The 22,007-nt window shown below is 31.3% G+C and overlaps 1 protein-coding gene across 2 annotated transcripts in view; it reads left to right on the forward strand.

Annotated features, from left to right (window-relative positions):
• The first annotated feature begins 4,219 nt into the window (after positions 1–4,219).
• The window catches only part of LOC129218113 (zinc transporter ZIP3-like), a 116,549-nt gene continuing 98,761 nt past the window's right edge, over positions 4,220–22,007 (forward strand). The window contains exon 1 of one of the 2 annotated variants that reach the window (XM_054852309.1): positions 4,220–4,331. The gene's annotated coding sequence lies outside the window, so the exon portion shown is untranslated. The remainder of the gene's footprint in view (positions 4,332–22,007) is intronic. The other variant, XM_054852312.1, reaches the window with a different exon arrangement.

A 22,007-nucleotide genomic window follows, 5' to 3' on the forward strand; every position in this document is an offset into this window, starting at 1 on the left:
ATTTAAAATTAATGAATCTTTATAAAATCTCGTTTTATAATCAAATAATGAAAAAAAATGGAATTAATATTTGTCAATTATAATGCAAATGAAATTTTTATTTTATAATGAGATAAAGTAAAATACACATTGCTATAATGTTTAATGTTGTTATAATTCTTAGATAGAAGCAAAAGCAAAGACTTATAATTGATTATGATCAATGTAACTAATGATAGTTATCGTAATATTTTATAATAAAGAATAGAATTTATCTGAAATGAAAATTAAAACAAATCGTTATCAGGAAAATATTAGGAGGAAAAAGAGAAGCGACTTCGAAACATATTTGAGTGGAAAATCTAAATGCCGCTTAAAAGTACAAATAAATTCATTCTCTAAACTGCATCATACTACTTATAAATATAATCGGCTTAAAACTATGAACGATGTACAATAACTGTTAAAGTTATCCTAGCATGTCGCATTGTATTGCATGCGAATAATAATATCAGGTAGAATCCATGTCAATTCAACAAGGGCTGTAACATGATGGTCTCGGATTTTTTTGAATTTAACATATGTTAAAATTCATAAGAAACTAAGAAATACGTTTTTTTTTTTTTTTTTTTGTTTTGCCCAAAAAAATTCCTGGGCCGAGATACAGGCCGCCAAAGATGGCGGTCCTGTCATGATTTCTCACTTGGGATTTTCGTCAAAATCTTTGAAGTGCATTATCTCAAGAACGGTAGAACATATTTTTTTGCGATTTGTTTCATTTAAAAGGATACTTTTTCTTGTTTAAAAACATATGCAACATTTTGAAATATGGACTTTAGTTTTTTTTCCGCAGTCTTTTTTAAAAAAAAGTTGAAAATATTTTTTTTGATTTTTCTCAAAGATGTCAATTTCAAAAATTTTCATTTTCTTACAGCTTATTAGTACCACTGAGCACTACGTTCCCTGAAAAGAAGAGCTTCCACTTTTTCGTTCAATAGATTTTAGAGGCATTCGAAAAAATGAGGGTTTTTAAGGAACTCTTTACGTAATTACAGACCTGAAAATTCAGAAACTTTTTTCGCAACAAGTGACCAGAAAACACTTTTAATTAAGTTATATAGCGAAATTTTCATTTCGAGTCTCTACTTTATCCAGGAGTTTTATTTTTTATGAAAACTAGAACACAGTCTCCAGCCGATTCGCTGTATTTCCCACGCCACCTTTCAGCGTAGCGCCGAAGGAATTGTTAAGCTGAATGTTCTCACTAAATTTCATATCCTGAATAAAATGGCGACTCAAAATTAAAATTTCGTTAGATAACTTAATTAAAAGTGTTTTCTGGCCACTTGTTGCGAAAATTGTTTTTTGAATTTTCAGGTCTGCAATTACGTCAAGAGTTCCTTAAAAACCCTCATTTTTTCAAATGCCTCTAAAATCTGTTAAACGAAAAAGTGGAAGCTCTCCTTTTCAAGGAACGTAGTGCTTAGTGGTACTAATAAACTGTAAAAAACTGAAAATTTTTGAAACTGACATATTTAAGAAAAATCAAAAATATTATTTCAAACGTTTTTTTTTCTCAAAAGCCTGTGGAAAAAAAACTACAGCACATATTTCAAAATGTTGCATATGTTTTTAAACAAGAAAAAATATCCTTTTAAATAAAACAAACCGCAACAAAATATGTTCTTCCGTTCCTGAGATAATGTACTTTAAAGATTTTGACGAAAATCTCAAGTGAGAAATCATGACAGGACCGCCATCTTTGGCGACCTGTACCTCGGCCTAGGAATTTTTTTGGGTAAAAAAAAAAAAACAAAAGCGTATTTCTTAATTTTTTATGAATTTTAACATGTGTTAAATTCAAAAAAATCCGAGACCATCATGTTACAGCCCTTGTTGAATGGACATGGATTCTACCATCAATTAAAAAATTAATTGCTAAACTCTGGATAGATTTAAATTTATACTAGTAGTTAACGTATGGTTATATATACAACTTATTCATCACTTTTGCTCCAACTTCAAAGACTGTTGGAAAATGATATTTATGCTACTTAGTGTAGTAGTTTCCAACTTTTGCACGTCGTAATCCTTTTTTTTTGCCAATTAAACAATTCGCGACTCCCCCATATACCTCCAGCATGTGTGTGCATGTTTCGAATGATAACTCATGCTTATGACATTTTTATTTAAGCGTAATAATGCTTGTACCTAACACATTTATTGTAGAAATCAGGAAAAAATGAATTGTATCATTCAAACGCATTAAAAATTCTTGCACTCAATTTTCCAATAGAACATGCTATATATATATATATATATATATATATATATATATATATATATATATATATATATATATATATATATATATTTTAAATTTACGATAAGTAAGACAATACAACTACTATTATTAAAACAGGAACTCGCCACAACGTTTAAAACAAACATATAAGCAACATAGTAATTTTGTTAGTAAAATTAATCGCATTTAACTCGCTACAAAAGAAAATAAAAGGATGTTACTTTTTCTCATGTTGTAGGTTTGAAAGTATGTCATACTTTCTGTTTTAAAAGTAAAAATAATATCTGTACCTCATAAGAAATGCTTCATGGCCCCTTTTGAGGTTGCGGCAAACAAGTTTGGAACCCTGACTTAAATAATTGATTTTTTGCTTTAAGAGCAATTTGAAATGCGATGAATGGTATTTTCTTACATTAAACAAATAAATAAAACTAGAATAATCGAAATAGGTTTATCTAGCAAGAAGTTATGGATGAACAAATGAAACAAAATTCAAACAAAAGCATAAATTTATAGCCTCTTGGTTTTTGAAGTCGGTTAAAAAGAAGCGTCAATTTAAATTAGTTTTTAATACTCGCTTAGATGTTGTGATGCATAAATTAAAGTAAGTGAGTAGGGCCCTTGGTAAGCCCGAATAATACAATTCTCGTTTTTTTTTTACATTTTAACTTCCAACTTTTGTATTTCTAGCCTAATTCTAACGTTATTTAGCTGTGTCTGAATAAGTAGAAAATCTTTACTGCATCATTCGTAAAATCCGTTTCTCATGCCGTGTAATCAGGGACCGATTTCACAAGTGGGGACCTGATCACAAACAGCAACTGGGGTCCCTACTGAAAAGACATTAACAATTTCATTAAAAGTAAAGTGCTGTCTTCCAGATTATAAGATTTTCGCTGACAACAAAATACATGTAACGAAAAATTACAGTACGGAACGTTGGAAAAGACTTCTCTATGAATATGAGCAAATATTAGGACTATTTCTGATACTTTTTAGATGGTTAAAACTCTGGCATGCAAAAAAATTAATACGAAGGCAAGGTTGCTTCAAAGTAATTTAATCTATTTCGTAGTTCATAATGAACGAAATGAAATTAAGAAACTGATTTATTTTCACTCTTATAGAAGATATTAGCTAGGTCACTCAATTTTATTCACGAACAATCTTTTGGGAACAAACGGAATGCGTAATCTCAAAATTAATGGGGAAATCATAAAATATAAAACTAATTTGGAATGTTCTAAATGTTTGGACAACTCGATTACAAGTTATCGCAATTTGGGGGTCATCTGTTAAAGAGGGGTCCCAGTCCCAGTCACAGGATTCACCCCCCTAAATCAATCCCGGCGAATAATTGTACTTCAAAAAACATTTCAAAAAAAGAGAGAAAGGAGAGAGAGAGCGGGAGGGAGGGAGAGGTTTGAAGGCATAAAAACTTTCGGTTTCGTCGGAGTCTTATGAATTTTTAAGAGAGAGAGAGCCAATCGAAAAATTTTTGAACGAATTTTTCACAGTTATAAAATAATAATTTCATTTATTTTTCCTCGAAGAAACCAGTATGCGATCCTAGTGCGTTTAAGTTTTCCGTCACAAATTGTCTCCATTTGTTTCAATAAAGGGAGAGAACGGGAGAGCGGATCGTTGATTACCTAACAAAGCTTTTTTTACTCATTGTTTTCTTTGTTTATTTGTATGCTCATCTTCGATAAGCTCGAAACAAACATTTGTTTTTTTCTTCTCCGAATAACTTCGCTTTTGAAATGGAAATTGCTATGACCTAGTGATCGCCGCACCATGAAATGGGTTACCGCAAAAGGTTTCCTCGCAGGCTTCGGAATGCACTCTTGTGTTGGCGAACACTTTGCTCTGTTCTTAGGAGTTCTTGGCGAGGAACGGGTGCCGTTCTCCACGTGGCAAACTTGCTCGCTTCAGAAAGTGTTCGAGCATTCATAGAGTGTGGTAGCATGCTCGGCTAATTCGGAAACTATGTGAACGCATGGGTTACTTTACCTGCGACTTTGGCTGAGGTCCGCTTGTGACATTGGTGAGTGTTGCTAAGATACAAATGTCATTCTTGAATCGTTCAATTACTTGTTTTCAATTACATTTTACTTCTGTTTAAATAGTGTAAAAAAGAGCATTAATGCTGGAATATGAAGAAAAGCCATACAAATCTATTTTCTGACCGCAATTGAGTTTCTTTATCGTTTTTCACCATGAAAAAACATTTCTTCAAACAAATAGTTCAATAAGTGCTTCTGTAATAGCATAGATTAGAAATAAAATTAGCTATTTCAATTCGCTATCATACTGTATACTATATAACCTGATTAATTAATGTGAAATTTCAAAAAGTACTCGTTTCACAACAGGGGCGGATACAGTGGGGGGGGGGGTCATGACAAAAAAAAACTGCCGACCCCCCAATTTTTTATCCTATCCGATAAAAACTATTTATGAATAAAAATCTTCAAGATTAATCTTTTCAATTTATTATTATTTTCTTTAAAGTAAACATTTGAAATACTAGGGAAGACTGGGGATACTTGATCCCCACATTAGTTTTCAATTTTTTTTCTCTGCTGCAAATTATCAGTTTTGATTTATTTTTTTTTAAAGTACGTGAAGAAAGGTAATTTTTTCCTCTCTGACAGTATTTTTTTAGTTGAAATGGAACAGATAGTTCTGGTAAAAAAAATTGTTTTCAAAAATTTCACAAATGGATCATGTATCCCCACATCTAGGGGTACATGATCCCTTCAAGGGGGATACTTGATCCCACTGAGAAAATACATAGACTTTTCATTAGATCGGCAATTTATTTATGGATTTTAGTTTTCTATATAATGTTTCTAAAAAAGAAAGAAAGAAAAAGAAAAAAAAAACAGTTTCTAATTTTCTTTATTAGATTATAATAATGTGAACATAAAATAGCATAGTTTCAAATTTCACTAGACATTTGTAAAAAAAAAAAAAAAAAATGTACACAGCTTTCATGAACTTAGATGCTTTTGATCAGTTAGTTACTTATCCAATACAGTCGTGAACACAATACTATATTTCATAAATAAAACAAACAATTTTTTTTAGTAGCGTAATAAAGCTAAAATTACAACAATTTAAAAAAAAAAATAGGATGACAAGCACAAAAATCATTTTATTTGTTTCTTGTCTTGCAATAATAAAATTAAGAGTTTCATCATTTGAATTAATTTTTAAAAAGAGGGAAGAAAAATGTAAGTATCAGTGTACCTAAAAGTAACCAGTGTAAAAAAAAGAAAGCCTAGCTAATATGTTTTCAAAACCAGAAAAGTCAAATGCAAACAATTCGTTTGTTGTAGTTTTTTAAGTTCCGCTGAACCCAACTGGATGTGTGCAGCTTAACACATTTTGTCAATTTTTCAGGAAAAGTAGATTGATTAAACATATTACCTTTTCACTTCAGAAAACTTATTTCAAACTCTAGAAATCCAACTTTGCATTCTATCCGCTAATGGGCCAACATAATGGGCAACTGACTTTTTTGTTGTAAATCTAACTATAGTAAAATCATTTATTTTTTCGTTCAAACAAAGATTTGAGATCTATTTTAACTTGTTCGAGCTCATTTGGCTGATCAGAACATACTTTATCAGTAGAGTTAGTTTGTTTATATGTTTGAGGTGCTATGTGAGTTACAAGTGCAAATTGATATTTCAATTGTTTAGCATACTTACGGTAGTGATTGTTTGAATCTATCACTCAAACTATGATTAATTTTCTTATGTTAACATTGTTTTGAATGTTTAAAGTTAATGTCAACTAAGTAAACAACTTTTATATTGTTTTCATTGCGTTTATATTGTCATAAGGATACTTGATCCCTGGGATCATGTATCCCTCTAAACGAAGGGATCAAATATTCCTAATATGCGATTTTTACAAACATACTTGTTCTATTATTCACAATCAGTGGCAATTTACTAAAAATGTGTCTTAATCATTAAAGACTGTCTATACTTTAACATTACACTTCAGAATTTTTTCAAAGTTGTATTTAACGGATAATGTAAACGTCGGAATGCTTTCCTAAAAAAAAGTTTCCTTTGTCACATTCAGACGATCATTTCTTGAGCTATAACAAAATGGCTGAAAAGAACAAAATGTTGCCAGTTTTTATGTACAAGTGTAACTTTAAGATAATTGTCAGGTTTCAAATTTCTACTTAATGATTTTGGTACATTTTTGGCTTAGAGATCATGTATCCTTAGGGATCAAGTATCCCTAGTGTCCCCACTTCTTTTCATGATTATGAAGGAATTAATTAGTAAAGTTTTTGCATTATCAGGTGCATTATTTCGGGCCTTACAGAATTTGTAGGGGAAAAGGGGTGAGTGTGCCCCCTTCCACAATAAAAAAATGAGTCTGAATTAGCACCTGTTCGCAACGAGATTTTATGTCTAGTGATAACATGGGTGCCCACACCGCAAGAGTGATGACGCGCCCTGTAAAGAGCTACGAAGCACCCCCCCCCCCCTCGCCAGACAACGAGAGTCACCAAAAATGAGATCAAAAACCTTCTCAAATCCCCCCTCCTAAAATTTCAATGGTGCATTATGCGCCATAGACCTCCTCGTGATAATGCGAACGTTTATGCTTTCCATAAGTATATAAGCACTATGTAATCTTATATTCAATTTCATAGTTGCTCAAGTAATTTTTAAAAAAAAGTAACTTAGAAGGGATTTTTTTTTTCGACAACATAATTTAAAAATAAATTTCTGATTTTTTCAAAGGATTTCGAAGTTAAATATATATTAATTAACTTTAATGTTCAAGTATCTTTATCTAGCATTATACTTATTCTTCCATAGTAAAATCATAAGAAAACATTTATTTGGGGTAAACTTCAATAACCTGTTGCTGCAAACTAAGTTTAATGCTTCTTGTTGCTCAGAGCTTCTGAATAAATTATCTTTTCATTCAAAAGGTCAGTCCCGTCATTTGAGTGATCAGAGAAATTCAACTATCCCCCATTTGGATTTTAGAAATATGAATTAATTATGCATTTTTGCATGTATTTTGTTGTTTCTTTCCTATTAAAATGCATTGAATATGTTCCCTTGCCCCCTTCCCCTGATCTCGGAAAACGTTGAAATGTCGGGCCTGTGGGAGTTTAATTATTCATGGTATTTTATTTTCTTGCTTTTCTCAATGCATTTTCAAATGAGTATTTAACACTCTTCCTGCAGTCTTCCTCCTGAAGGAAAATGATTATTTAAAGTAGAACATATCAACCTGGACTCCGTGCAAAGTTATAGGATTCCATTTAATTTTGACAAGGGTTCCCCTACGTAATTATTAATTGCCTAATCAAAGAGTCAAATTTTAGTAAAATTACAATTTTTATAACCCATCAAATTCTTAAAGGCAGTTTGCTTGCGAAATTAAATATAAATAAATATTTTATGGATAAAATAAAATTATTCCAAATGTAAAAATACTTTGCAATAAAAAAAAACTTCAGCCAACTCATCAATTTTTTTTTCGATTGTTAAAATTTGAAATGGTGTTACGTTCGTTTATTGTTCATATATTTTAGAAGAAAAAAAAACATATCTGCTACTTTACCACTCATCACCTTAATAAAGAGTTTGTATTGTGATAAAAAATAAAGTTTTTGTCAATTTGAGTAGGCATTGATGTTTCTTGCTCTATATAAAGAGGTTTCTTCAAGAAAAAGATAAGTTCAAAGGGTTTCTCAAAGTTGACAACCCCCTGATTTAAAGTATAAAAGAAAAATTTATTGTCTCTCCCTTCCTAATAAGCTACTTTTAAAAAGTGTTTAAAATCCATGACGATTTGCTAGAAGAATTGAAAAATCATACATTCATGTTAAGAAGCACCCGATGGAGTTCACGGGAGGTTACTGTGACCTCCCAAAAAGTCCTTATTCGGCAAATTTTATCTGACGATTAGCCAAATTTCGAGACATAAGGGCAATTTTTAAATGCCCGAATGTCCTCCGAATATTTGAGGTTTTGTGTATTGTTTTACTAAAATAAATACAACATGGTCTCACTTGATCTGAACTGTTCCTCCGAATTCAAACAGGAAGTGTTAAAAAAAAGTTTTGCATCCGTGATCATATTGTCAACGAAATAAACCGTGTGATCGATTATGTCAATTTTGTGAAACATTTTTGTTCGGTTGCGTAACCACATTCTTTATTTCATGCAAGCAAGTTTTTTCGTGTAAAACTTTTAATTCTATTTCCTAAAGTGGCTGCATGTTCTTCAATAAAGTTAGTATTTACAGTATGAACCCTTAATGTTAGGGGAAAGAAGGTGTACTCTGCGCATGAAGGTGCGCTTGTGCTCCCTTAATACACTTGATTGTGTGGACGACACGATGCTGTCTTTTCAAAGGGAGCTTGAAAATATACTGTGAAGAAGACGATATTATACTTCTTCTTTTATTTATATGTATATTTTCTGGGTGTTTGATTACACCAGGGTGTCTGAAAAACCTTTGACACATTTTAAAAATTCATAGAAAAGCAACAAATTGTCGTATCAATATGCGGTTTTTCGCGTAATGCTAAACATGTTCAAGATCTTTTTATGGCATCTTGAAAAAAATTAAAAAGGAAAAAAGGGCAATTTTAAGTAATCGCTGTATTGTCACAGTAAAAAGAAAACACATAAATGTCATGTTAGATGTTAAAACAGAAAGTAATACCTTTCATTCGTGGAGTTCAATGTGTGCACCGTATGCTGCTCGAACTACATCTAAACGGTACTCAAGTTCATCCCATGTCCACATACAGTGCGCACATTGAACTCAAGTAATGAAAGGTATTGCTTTCTGTAATTAAATGATTTAACACCTCACACGACGTTTGTTTTTTTTACAGTGACGATACAGCGATTACTTATACTTACACTTTTTTATTTTTTATCTTTTTTATTTCTTTTACAATGTCATAAAAAATTCTTGAACCTGTGAAATATTTTGGGGCAAACCGCATATTCATACGACACTTCGTTGCTTTTCTATGAATTTTTAAAATGTGCCAACTGCTTTTCGGACACCCCGTATTTTTGCTTGTTGTATCTTATAACACTTCTGGTTAAAATTAAATGGCATAACCGAAACTCTTACATTTTCTTCTTTTGTTGCAGTTAAATTGTTGATGTTGTGTGATTGGTTTTGCGTATTCATAGCAAATATAATCGAATCGAGCACCTATGGAGGCGAATGGCAGCACATAAAAATGTCTGTCTTTGCGGATAAGTCTGCGTAATTTTTGTGGTTTAGTTCTGCGCGGTAACAACTTGGCAAGATATTTAAATGTTACTAGTGCTAATATTTTAATGTTGGATTTTATGTTTTTATGATTTAATTACTAATTAATGTACAGCATACATTCCCAAAAGTCCAAAATGACGTACGTGCATTTAAACCACAACTTGATTCCACCACAGTGTGTCCCTCCTAAGTTTATCTTGCCAAACCTGATGTCTCCTCAGTATCAACATGTAGTACCAATCGGAGCAGTTTATAGCTGTTTTAAAATTGGATGGATGGTTTAGTGTTGGATTTTCAACAATACTAAGTCGAAGAAAGCAGATCCTATTTTATTGATCTAGACAATTAATCTAGCCAGATTTCCTTGAAAACCTACAAATACTTAGTACGTGAAATAGCTCGGTTATCTCTACCTCTTCATACACGCCGTAGACTTAAACCACTAGATTTTAATTGTTTTAGTGCCTTAAGGACGGACTTCAGCAAGGAGAATGCTACAAAGGGGGGGAAAAACGAACGTTTCTCTCTCAAAACGAAGTGCACTGCTTTAAATGAAGCAAATAGAATCATTCAATACGAACAAGCCTAAAAATTTGTAATATGCTATAATGCATTTTCTGTGTATAAAAAAGAGCGAAGAGCAAAGCCTGGCATTTTTTTAGCCTATAATTTCAATTACCTTTAACTTTTGCATATTGTTTTCCCAGGCAGCAGAATTTCCCGATTGGGTAAAGTAATTCTGCTCAAAGCAAGTTTTCAGCTATTATTCTCTGAATTTATTTTAAAGAACGAAATTTCTCTGTTGATTTGTGAAGCAAATTTTGAATGTCCAGTGCTGCATATGTTTTAAAACATTCAGAAAAGTCGTGGTTATATTTAAGGTATTATAGGTAATAAGGTTCTGTGAAGTTAAAAGCACAGAATTCGCTCACTTTACCTTACACATGTTAATTTATTGAACTAAACCTTAATTTACTGAAAATACATACTAGTCACCTAACACCCTGCTAATTTATTGCGACAACATTCTTTCGCTACAGGAAGGGGGGAAACGTGAATATTTTAGAGGTTTGACGTTGCCAGGAATTCGTCATTGGAATTTCTCAAAGATGAATTCAACCGCTGAATACGAAGGAAAAAAATTACCGGAAAATGTCAAAGGCGGACGGAGAATTGTAAAGAGAGCAAATACTATACTTTGATGAATCCATTTGCACAGATGTGTCATTTTTACGAATACATTTGCACTTTATTCCTGGAATTTTAAAGTTTGGATTTTAATTCATATTCAGTGAAATTCCGTTACAACGAATACCGATACAACGAGATATTCGTGTCAATGAAATAAACTTTAAGTCCCGATTTAATATCTTAAGCATTGTTTAAATTCCATTAAAAGAAATTCCCGTTACAGCGAACAACGTTTGTGGTCTCTTGAAGTTCGCTGTAACGGGATTTCATGGTATATCTGCCTGAATATAAGAAACCTTTATGTATCATGATATGAAGTATTCAGTTTCTAAAAAAATTCTCTAGTTAAAAAATAATTGTTTGTACGTATTATGGGTGTGATTGGGTGTGGCAATACAATTACAACCGCAACATGTACAAACTATCATTTTTTATGAATAGATTATTTAAAGGAAGTTTATTATTTTTTACGATACATAGTGGCACTTCTTGTTAAAATAAATAACATTTAAAAACCAAAGTTTAAAATTCCGAGATCAAGTGCAAATATATGCGTAAAAATGTCACACTGTGCAGACAAATTGACCTAAATATGATATTTGCTCTCCATACACTTTTCTGCCTCTGAAACTTTCCGGTAGTTTTTTCGCTTCGTATTCAGTGGCTGAATCCATCTTTCTTAAGTTCAATGAATTTTCTTTTCGTTTATTTTTATTCATTTCTTTTTAATATCAACTTGAAGTTTCGTGCAGTTCGTGCATATACTTCAAATGAGAGACTCAGAACTTTCCTTTAAAGCAGTTTTTCCATGTCATGATTAATGCTAACATTCCTTTCCAATAGTTTCTAAAAAGAAAAAAAAAACTTTCAATTAATTTTTTTCTTAAAATTGACAACCAGTTAATAGAAAGAAAAAAAAAAACTTTTTTACTGAAACAAGCTTGCGAAATCTTGCAAAATAGCTGAATGGTTTGATATGAAATGTATCATTGGCAATCTTTTGTATCACATTCTATCATTGCAGCTTTAGATAAATACAAGATATTTAAAAGAAATAATACAAAAATATATGTACCTCAACGATGAATTTTCAAGAAGGTGGGGCATTATCTCCCTGGGAATGTTTATAAAAGAAATTTGTTTTATGGGTTTTTTCAATGACGAAAAAGCTATTTTATCTCTAATTTCAGTAAGCTTAACGAAACAAAAGGTGTGCGAGTTTTGGTTGTAATGCCCTTTCTGGTAATAGTATTGAAGCAAATGATGTCAAATAATGAAATATAGTCCGAATGATCACATCCTCATATATAGAATAGCGGATGATCGAGTAACGCTCTTGACGTCATCAACAATAAAACGCGCTCCACGGCATGATAATTTGATTATGTTTTTTAGTAATGTTTGGCATGCAGGGAAATGCTTTATTTTGACGAGGCTGAACTGGATCCGGTAACTTAACTGTTTTACTTGCAAGACCGTGTCATTTCAGGGTAATAAAGAAACGAAAAAGTGGTTAACAACGAACGCAAACTACTGGAGTTCAGGGTTAATCCACTGCAGTTAGGGTTAAAATTTCAACTATCAAAATATCACCAAACAGCAATTGCTTCATTGAAATGTAAAAGCCATTTTCACCCTTCATACCTTGACGGGTGATTTTCTAGAAATTAAAAAAGATACAACACTTCGGAAGATTAATCATTAAATAAGTAATTGTTTTTTGTACACTACGTTGATGAACAGTTCGAAAAATATACTTGAGCAATCACTAGATGACATCATTATTCCGTTTTCTTGAAAAAACTGACTGAGAAGGTTTTTCCCTTGTACCTTCTATATGTAATTATTTTTTACGCATTGGGAGAAGTATTTAGTTTAGCGTCAAGACTCTTTTAGGAGTTGTAATGAAATAAGTACAGCAACCCAGTAAATTAACATGTACGTTTAACAAGTGGACAAACACAGCATTTCTTGGCTGTTTCCTTTTTAAAATTTTGCAGAAGGAACTTACTACATTCAAGTCTTCAGAGAGAAAAAAAAAAAAAAGCTTTTCATACCTGATTGTTTCAAAAAAAAAAAAGGCTTTCCATCCACTGGGCTGTAGTTATTCATTGGTTGGCTACCCTATATGCGAATAAGAAAAAAGGCTTTGCAATATTTACCATATATAATAATAATAGATAAAAAACTAATTAGGTTGTAAAGTTCGTCCTCACTCACTCTGCGCAAACTTGAATGTGACGTTTTCATTTTGTATTCTTCTGCCCATTTCTTAATTTCTAGAAAACTCTTTGCAATTCATTTTGTAACCACTTGAGAGAAAAAAAGAAACACCGAAGTTGAAGCCTTAATTGTTATTCCACTGTGCTCTCAAATTTAGCAATCCTATTAAATTTAAACATTTTATCCTATGTTGCTTAGGATTCAGTGTCTCAGTTCTCATGAAGTTTTCGCAGGTTTCAAAGAAATGCATGTACGCAATTTCCATTTCAAATTTGTTTAAAAACTGCGCTTGGTTTTTCGACATTATTTAACCTGCCATGAGTTTCTACAGCCAGAAAAAATCGCTGCATGCTTCATAATTTTTACAATTGCTTCCAATGTTTTTTTTGTCTTTTCTTTCGCTCTCATTCCAAAAACGTAATTTTTTAACATCCCGTTAAGGTATTTTGGAAATTGCAAATTTGCAAATCAATGAAAATTTAAAGAGTGTATCAAATTTATATTTTTCTTATAATTTATTTAATATTTACCTTATACTATGTACAGGTAGGTGAGAGGTATGAAGAGATGGAAAGAGGCTTTTTGAAAACTAAATTTTATCACGAAAATTGCCAACAAATAATAATGTCTAGTTTTGTGGAAATTTTCAGAAAAATTTAGGGGTTAATGATCCTAAAATGCTTTCCTTCAGACCCCTCACCTGATCAGATAAAATAATGCATGGTTTTCAAAAAAAAATTAAAATAATAAATAAATTCGAAGAAAATGAAAAATTACGTCGTTTGTAGCCGAATATTTTTGATTTTCCTTTCGTATAATTTGAACTTTGTGTAAAATTCTGAAGTGATGGGAAAAAAATGAAGGTCATTTTCGGATTAAGCACTAAAAATACTACAAACCTAAAAAGCACAAACAACACTAGGCTACTGTAATTTCTTCAATTAAACTAACACTATGTTCGACTAGGAAGGGAAAAAATCGAAGGAGAAATAATATTTTCCTAGCATTCAGCAAAACATGTGGAATATTATAAACCAATAAGAGCTTAGGAAAAATTTTCCGGTGACCAATCAAGTTTTTCAAGTTATCAGTAAATGTTAAACTGTAAATCAATTAACAAAAGGTTTTTTGACCATTCTTGTTTAACATTAAGACCCATGTACAAGTTAGATGCAGGGCTCTTATTTTTAACTGTTTTAATTCTTAGAGAATGTGAGAGAGAAACAGGGAACTTTTTCGGAAATCTGACAATACTAAAGATACGTCATTCATTTAGTACTTTAAGGTCATTCTGTTAAAATAAACTACAATTGAATACAGTTGTTAATTTTTTCTTATGGTACATTGGATTTACAATTATTGCATGGTATATGTTCGGGTAAATATGAGCAAAAAAGGGTCTACCAAATAAAATACTTTCTAAGTTGAATTTAAATGTTTCTAAGTTCAAAATGTTCTACTCCTTGCACAATTTCGAGCGACGCTGCTGGTGGCAGATTTGTTATGAGTTTTAAATTTTAATTTTATAATTTTGTTTTGGATAAAAGTTTTATTTTAAATGAAAAGATTTGCAGGAAATATTTTCTATGATGGAAAAAGATTTTCTAACAAACTTTTGCATGAACCTCTTTTTTTTTTTTAATTTTTTTTTTATTTATTTTTTGTAATTCTTCTCGGAGAGCAGAGTAAAAATGCACGTGAATAGAAAAATACTTCGAATTTTATTACGAAGTTAAAAGTCTGTCCTATCAGTAGAATAAAATGATTTTCCTTCCTCCTCTTGTACAAAATTTTTATCGATGTATTGACCGCGAACGATGAAAAATTTCACTTTATTGAGGCTGAAGTCACAATCGTATGATTCATTTTCGAACCACTTCCTTGGGTATAAAAGACCAATTCATTTTTCATAATTGAAGTCTGTGCAAAACTTTCATAACAATGGCAACGTCATAGAGCATAACGGGAGAAGTTGTTGGCTAGAGAGGATATTTTGTCATAGAGGACCGGAAAAGTGACATATGGGAAGGCTTGAGATTGTTGCTATTGAAGAGCGAGGGGGAAAAGCGATTATATGCTGCAAGCGTCTTTGCTTTCTTTTCGCCCGAGGTTAAAAAATGAATTTGAACATGGGATGTTAAGAAATAAAAATTCAAACACAAAAGCGGGAGGTATTCTTAGAATACTTGCACAGCAACAAAATAACTTTTGTGTGAATCATAGTAATGTGTGTGATAAACTACAGTCAAATACACTATAGGAAAACAAAAGAACACTCAACCTTGTTCTGTGCGGTCCTTTTTTGTGGGATTTTTTTTGTGCGAACTTTTTTTGCTCGGTTAATGAAAATTTCAATCAGATTGAGACTTAAATGACGAAATTGTTTATAAAACGGTCGAAGTTATTTATAAAACGAACGATTTTTATGCAATTTTTATGCGGTCCCTATAGACCTGAAAAAAGCAGACTTGAATGTATAGTTTACGGCTACAAAAATAAAAAATGTGTCGGAATGACAATTACTGGTGTGTTTACAAAGTTAGTTTTTTAATTAAAAATTTTGCGTTCTACTGTTACTAGCAAGTACATTTTCGGAATGAAAAGTGTGGTTTATTTCAACTTAATTATGCTTAGCCGGCAGAATGGCGTAGTAGTTAAGCATCATGTAATTGGCCTCTCATGCCCAAAAGGGACGAGTTCAAACCCGGCTCCTGTTGATCGATTTTCTAGATGCAGAAAATCGTAAACATCCATCAATGGCGGCTGCAGAGAGGGACCATGTCCTCTCCAAAAGCCAATCAGAGTAAGAATTTCAAAAATGAGAGCTAGGGCTTGATTACTTAAAATTTTATTAATTGTACCTTTAGCTTTTACAATGGAGCAACTGTGTCACTAGCGTTGATGTCGTTTGTGACTGATCCCTTCAGTTTTCATTTGGCTTTGAACACTCTTGGAAAAGTTAAATTCTTAGTGCAGTATCGCGTGGAAGAGAGCTCAAGCGCCTCCATTTGCTGGGGTAATTGGGCGTAAAATTTCTGTGGTAATAGCTATTAGCCGATACAGGTGCCACAAGAAAGAATAGATGCCAGCTCTTTAGGAATGCACTATGTCGGCAAATGATGAAAAATCAAAATTCAGCCTCATTACAAAAGAAGCAACAAGCAAATATTATCGTCACAACATATACCTTTATTCCTGAAGCTTTCGTTTATTGTCAAAACAGCAGTTTTGAAATTTTTATAAACCCAGTAAAAGTATTTAAAGTGAAAGCAATTTTCATAATTAAGATTTCTTCACAATACTGCGGCCTATATGTAGTATACTTTTCATTGCTACTTTTATGCAATTGTTTCACTTACAATCAAAGGAAAGTAATTCATTCTATTTGTTATCAGTTGAAGATATTTCATTCTGATTGCTATCGAGGTACGTCAACCATTTTCCTTGCATTGGTAAATTACTCAGTTGCTATAAGAGGAAATTCTCCTTTTTATTCAGTTTGAGCACATTAGAAGAAATAACGACCGCGTTTTCCGAAATCAGATAAAATGATAGGTAACAACTCTTCCTCTCTTTTTATTTTTCTTTTGACTAAGCTTCCTACCATGAACTTCATCAAGAAATACTTCGTCAGGAAATAAAATTCGAGCAGAAATATATTTTCCTGCATAAAATCTCGATGCAAAACAAAGCGAATTTTTTCTTCTATAGATTGTCTCTCCGGATTCAATCAGTGCCGCCGAGAGAAAGGGGTAGAAAACGTAAAATCTTCTGGATCGGGGGAAAGGGGGGTCTGGGGGGAGGGTTAGAAAAATGCTGTTTTAAATTTTCCAGAATATTTTATTCATGACAAATGAAGGCCCGGCATAAGTTGTGGACGTGCTGGTGGAGGGAAACGCCCAAGGCCCAGTTTGGTTCTCAACGGTTCTTGCCAACATTTTTAAACCCTTTTCTAGATCTAAAAGTACTTTAAAAAGTAGTTTTTCCTTGGTGTAGAAATAATATGAGGGAAAATAGTATGATAAATTTAAAAGGAACAGCAAGCTGCAGACAGTGTTTAGGGTTTATCAGCTTTGTTACACATCTAAGTCTGCATTTTTTTTTTTTTTTTGTCTTGGTAAAAGGTTTCCTTACTAACTCCGAAACACGTGTCTGCAAAGCTAGGAGCTTTCCTTTGTTTCAAAATATAGAACTTTTGATAAATGAAAAAGGGAAGAAAAAAACTTTCATTGTTTTGATATTCTCTTGTATAAAACACTTTATTTAGCAACAAAAATAAGTTCACTTTTTTTTTTGGGAGTTCGTTTTTTTTTTCTTTCCCTCTCAAATCCTTTATAACATTTCATATGAAAATACTTAATCCAAAACGTCGCCACTATCCTTAGCTAGTTTAAAATCACTTGTCGCTTTGAAATTAATCTGCCACTGTTTTGTTGCTGTTGTATGAAAAGACTGCCACCTTTTCAAAGCAATTACTATTGAATTTTTAACGATTGATTTTCTAATGTGATCAAATACTTTATAATATAAATCTAAAATTTTGGTAATTAGTGTAAAATAAAGAGTAAATGAGAAAATTACAATGGTCAAGAAATTAATAGATGCAATTGAATATCAACTTTCAACGAGACGCTATGGTAGTCATAATATGCCTCCCTTTCATTAGAAGCAATTAAAAAAAAATATTTTTTTCTCCTAGCTCTGAACAATTTGCAAGTCGTCACCTCCAAAGAAAACTTAATAAAATGAAAGTTTATTCTCTCAAATGCATTTCCCTAAAGTGGACTCGAGCTTTCGTATGAATTTTCTTCTGATTAAAAGTAAATACAAATGAATAAAATGAAACTAAAAAATAGCATCCTATAGCAAAAAATTAAGAATAATCTGTAATTGGAATAAACAATAGAATATGGAAAATATTTTACAATAGAATTTTCCATATCCTATTGTTTATTCCAATTACAGATTATGGCTTATTGAAGTGCACTTTTCATCAGTGGATGTGAGATGGTCATTGATATTTTTTTTTTTTGAATGACGCTACTTTTACATGGAATTAAATCGTGTCGATTCTTTAAAATGTGCACCAGTCTATTAGTACAAAAGAGAAGAATTAGTTTTGAAGTAGTATTTAAATTTCATTACCACTCTTTTCCTAAAAAAGAAAAAAGAACAACATAGAAAAAAATGCATATTCAGAATTGAAAATGTTTAAACATGTAAATGAGAAACATAGGGTCTAAGTTTCTGCCTAGTCTCTTCACTTTCTATAGAGACCAATCTGTAAAGAAATTTTCCCTGTTTTTTGTTTTGTTTTTGTTCAAGCTTGAGTGTTGAACACGCGTCACTTGACACAACTTTTATTTGCGAGTTATACCGTGTAATACCTAAATTTTTATAAAGTGTAAGGCTTGGATTAAATGTCTACTAATAGTTTTTTTTTATTTTTAAAGTTAATTGAAAGTGCTCCTAGATTAGTTTTCTAACCACAGCCAACCCAAAATTTTTATAAAATAATTTTCATGTCTTGTTAACATAATGTAACTTTATTAACAATAATATGAAAATTGACTCAAAGAAATTGGATGAAATTTTGAAACTATTTTGTAAAAATTAGAAAAAACGGAGAAAAATAAATTTTTCTTAGAAATAAAATATTAACTATTTTTTTAAAAAGAAAAAATAGTGGTGGATAAATTGGTAGTATTAAAAATAATCATCATGATCATTAATCCGCACTGCCAATTAATCGTCCGATTATAAACATCCGATTAAACGGTAATCGGGGAATTTGTTTATTTATGCAAATTTGATTATTTTAAATGGACTTAAGGGACTTAGCCTTTTTGAATTTTTAAAAAGGATGAGAAAAAAAGACAAAGAATAATTGCTTTAATTGAAAAATGCTAAATGACCTGCCGACTCATCTTACATAGTCAAGTGTTAATAATCTTCCAAAATGATGAGAATGATTATACACATGTAACTTTTTTGCAAAACTAAATGCAAAATAAATATCACATGAAATTTTTTTTTTTTCAAACGAAATAAAACAACTTAATTCCATTCTCGTTGATAAAAGCATTATCAATTTGAAAAAGAAAACATTACACAATATCCCACAAAATAAAAATTTCATTTCCTGCCTAATCAATAAAAAGTTCTTGATTTTAGATTTATCAACGAGTCTAGAAAGCTAACATTAGTTTAAACGTTCTCGTTCATACACATTATATTATATTATGTTTGAAACTATTTTGTGTATGGAATAGGGAACACATTTATTCTCGCAGTCAGAATCGTTTTATGAAATGCCTATTTCTTTTAACGCTATCAATTTAGATTTTCAGTAAACGCTTCGCTTTTTCCGATTTGGAATAAAGGTATTTGAATTCCATATTGTATTGATGCTTTTTTTTTTTTTTTTTTTGTTATTTATTTTTTTCGATGGCAAGTAATCTCGCTTTTATGTTGCTCAAAATATTCCCCCCTCCCCATTGTTATAGTTTTGTTTTTCCATTTCTATTGAACATTTTTTTTTCAGTATAGAATCAATTAATGGCTTTGTTTTAATCATTTTGTTTATTTATTTGCTTATAGCTGAGATTTCAAAAGACCACGATACAATGTGGACAAAATATAAATTCCTTGATATCAATCATGTTATACAAAAGCAGCATTCTATTACACTAACATTCAATTTCCATTCTTTTATGTTGTTCAGTAGTTTCATACATACCAACGTAGCTGCAATTAAAGTGGAGAATGGGGTTTGACATGCGGTCTTATTAAATAAATAAAAAAAAGATATTTCTGGAAGTTTTAAGATGTTTACTTAAAGTAACTAATTATAGAGCATTCAAGACTTCTACATTTTGATAACACTGTTTTAACATTAGTTTTTTATTTTATTTTTTTAATTTTTCAAACTCCTTTTTCGAGTTTCAGTTATAGAATAAAATGCTTAAGTTTTAATTGAAGATATCGTCGGCTGCGTGCAACTAAGTAACCGCAAATTTGAATAAAATAGTGTTTCACTTGCGTTGATTCTTTTGATTGGAAAGAAAGTTAAATAAAATTTAGAAATGGTAGTTTAATAGCATTTATATCAAGTCTTTACGCTCCCCAAAAATCGAGAAAAACTTTAGATTGTTGAGTTTTCCTCGAAGCAGTATGAAAAAAAAAACTGAATTGATTATATAGCATTGGTTACGGCTTTTTTTTTAACTTTTTATAAAAGAAGAATTTTAATTGCATAAGGTAAACACACCAGTAGTGGCCAGTGCTTAATAATGCTTCAGCAGTGGCCACTTCATGGTTTATGTTTGAAAAAAAAAAAAAGATTCCAGGTTTTCCAATGGATTCAAACGTTCAGGAGATGGTACGTTTGTTGTTCTTTTAAATCCATTGGGAGACCTGTTATCCCATTTTTTTAAATATAAACCAAACCTTGAAGTATCTACTACTGAAGCACTGGCCACTACTGGCGTGTTTACTTTAATTATGTAAAAAGTATAAACTATGTTCTCCGCCTACTAGGCGAGAAAAAATCCGCATTCACATTTCCATCACAATAACTAAACTGTTCTGTAACATTCCTTTAGCTGTTGTCATTACAAAAAAAATACAAAGTGCAGACGATAAATAAAAAAAAATGTCAAGAAGAATTTTATATATTGCAGAGGATAATAAAATAGCAAATTAAATTCAAAGCACAGCAAACATAAATTAACAAAAAGCCGTAACCACGTATTCACCCCACGCTTGTCAAATGTTTTTTTTTTTTAAATGAGAGATTTAAGCTTAAAGTTTTTCTTCAGTAGAAACGGTGATTGTTTAATCTTCCATGAATATTTGGAATAAACTCTCTACTAATCGATTTAAAAGTTTCATAAGGACGTTGGACAATATTTTTCAGTTTAAGGCAAATGAAATTGGAATAGGTGAAAAAACGATAAGTTTTGCTATTGTTTCAGCTTGACTTAAAAAAAAAGTATATTTATCGCTAATTTGGCTGGTATCATTGAACTACTGACTTTACAGACTTCTTATGAATAATATTTTAAGTCTATTAGCCGGGTAAAACGTAACTCATTTGATCACTTTTAAAATATCGTGTCGTCGCATCATACATAGTTTCTAAATAATGGTGCCGCTCAATTTTGTATACCTTCCGTTATTACATGTTTATTAATTTTAGAATTGTAGCTTAAAAGTATTATAATCCATTTTCAACCGAATTATTTCTGCTTATATTTTTGTTATTTATAAGCTTAAGTCCTTTTGTTTGAAAATTCAATTTGAAACGTATACGTTTTGTAAAAATATACGTCTTGTTTATGGTATAAAGATCTACCATATTCTTGTTAAAATTTCAAAACCATCTTAAGGCTTTGCATGAATTTCAAAGAAATTAATAATTTGAACAAATTTGAAGGCGAGAAAAAAACTTTTAGTACTTTATTTGACTGCAGTTGAGATTGAGCATCTTATATCTTTGACGTTTACCAGACCTTCACTAGTAACGAAAGCAAGAAATATCTATTTCTTAAAAGATAAAATCTGAGAAGTAAAAGAGGGTAAAAAAAAATAAATAAAAAGAATGCACATAGAAGTTGTTTCCTTCCATGAAAAGAAAACTCGCATGAATAGCGGGAATTTTAAGGTATTTAATTGTTCTAACAAGTATGATGACGAGAAGAACCATTTTATTAGTACCTTATTTAGCTGCAATAGAGGTTGTGCATCTTGTATCTTTGATTTTTACAAGACCCTTATTAGTAATGAAAGCAGGAAATATATATTTTTCTTAAAAGATAAATCCCGTGAAGTAAAGGAAAGTAATAAAGAAAAAGAATAGACATAGAAGTTGTTTCCTTCAATGAAGAAAACTCGCAGACGGGCTCTAAAAATCGCACGACGCTGAAAAAATTGAAATTTGTAACTCAAGGTTATCCACCTGACAAAATTAAGGCAACATGTTTATCTACATAAATAAAACAACATTACATTATAA

The sequence above is a fragment of the Uloborus diversus genome, chromosome 3 (assembly GCF_026930045.1).
Source record: "Uloborus diversus isolate 005 chromosome 3, Udiv.v.3.1, whole genome shotgun sequence".
Classification (NCBI taxonomy): domain Eukaryota; kingdom Metazoa; phylum Arthropoda; class Arachnida; order Araneae; family Uloboridae; genus Uloborus; species Uloborus diversus.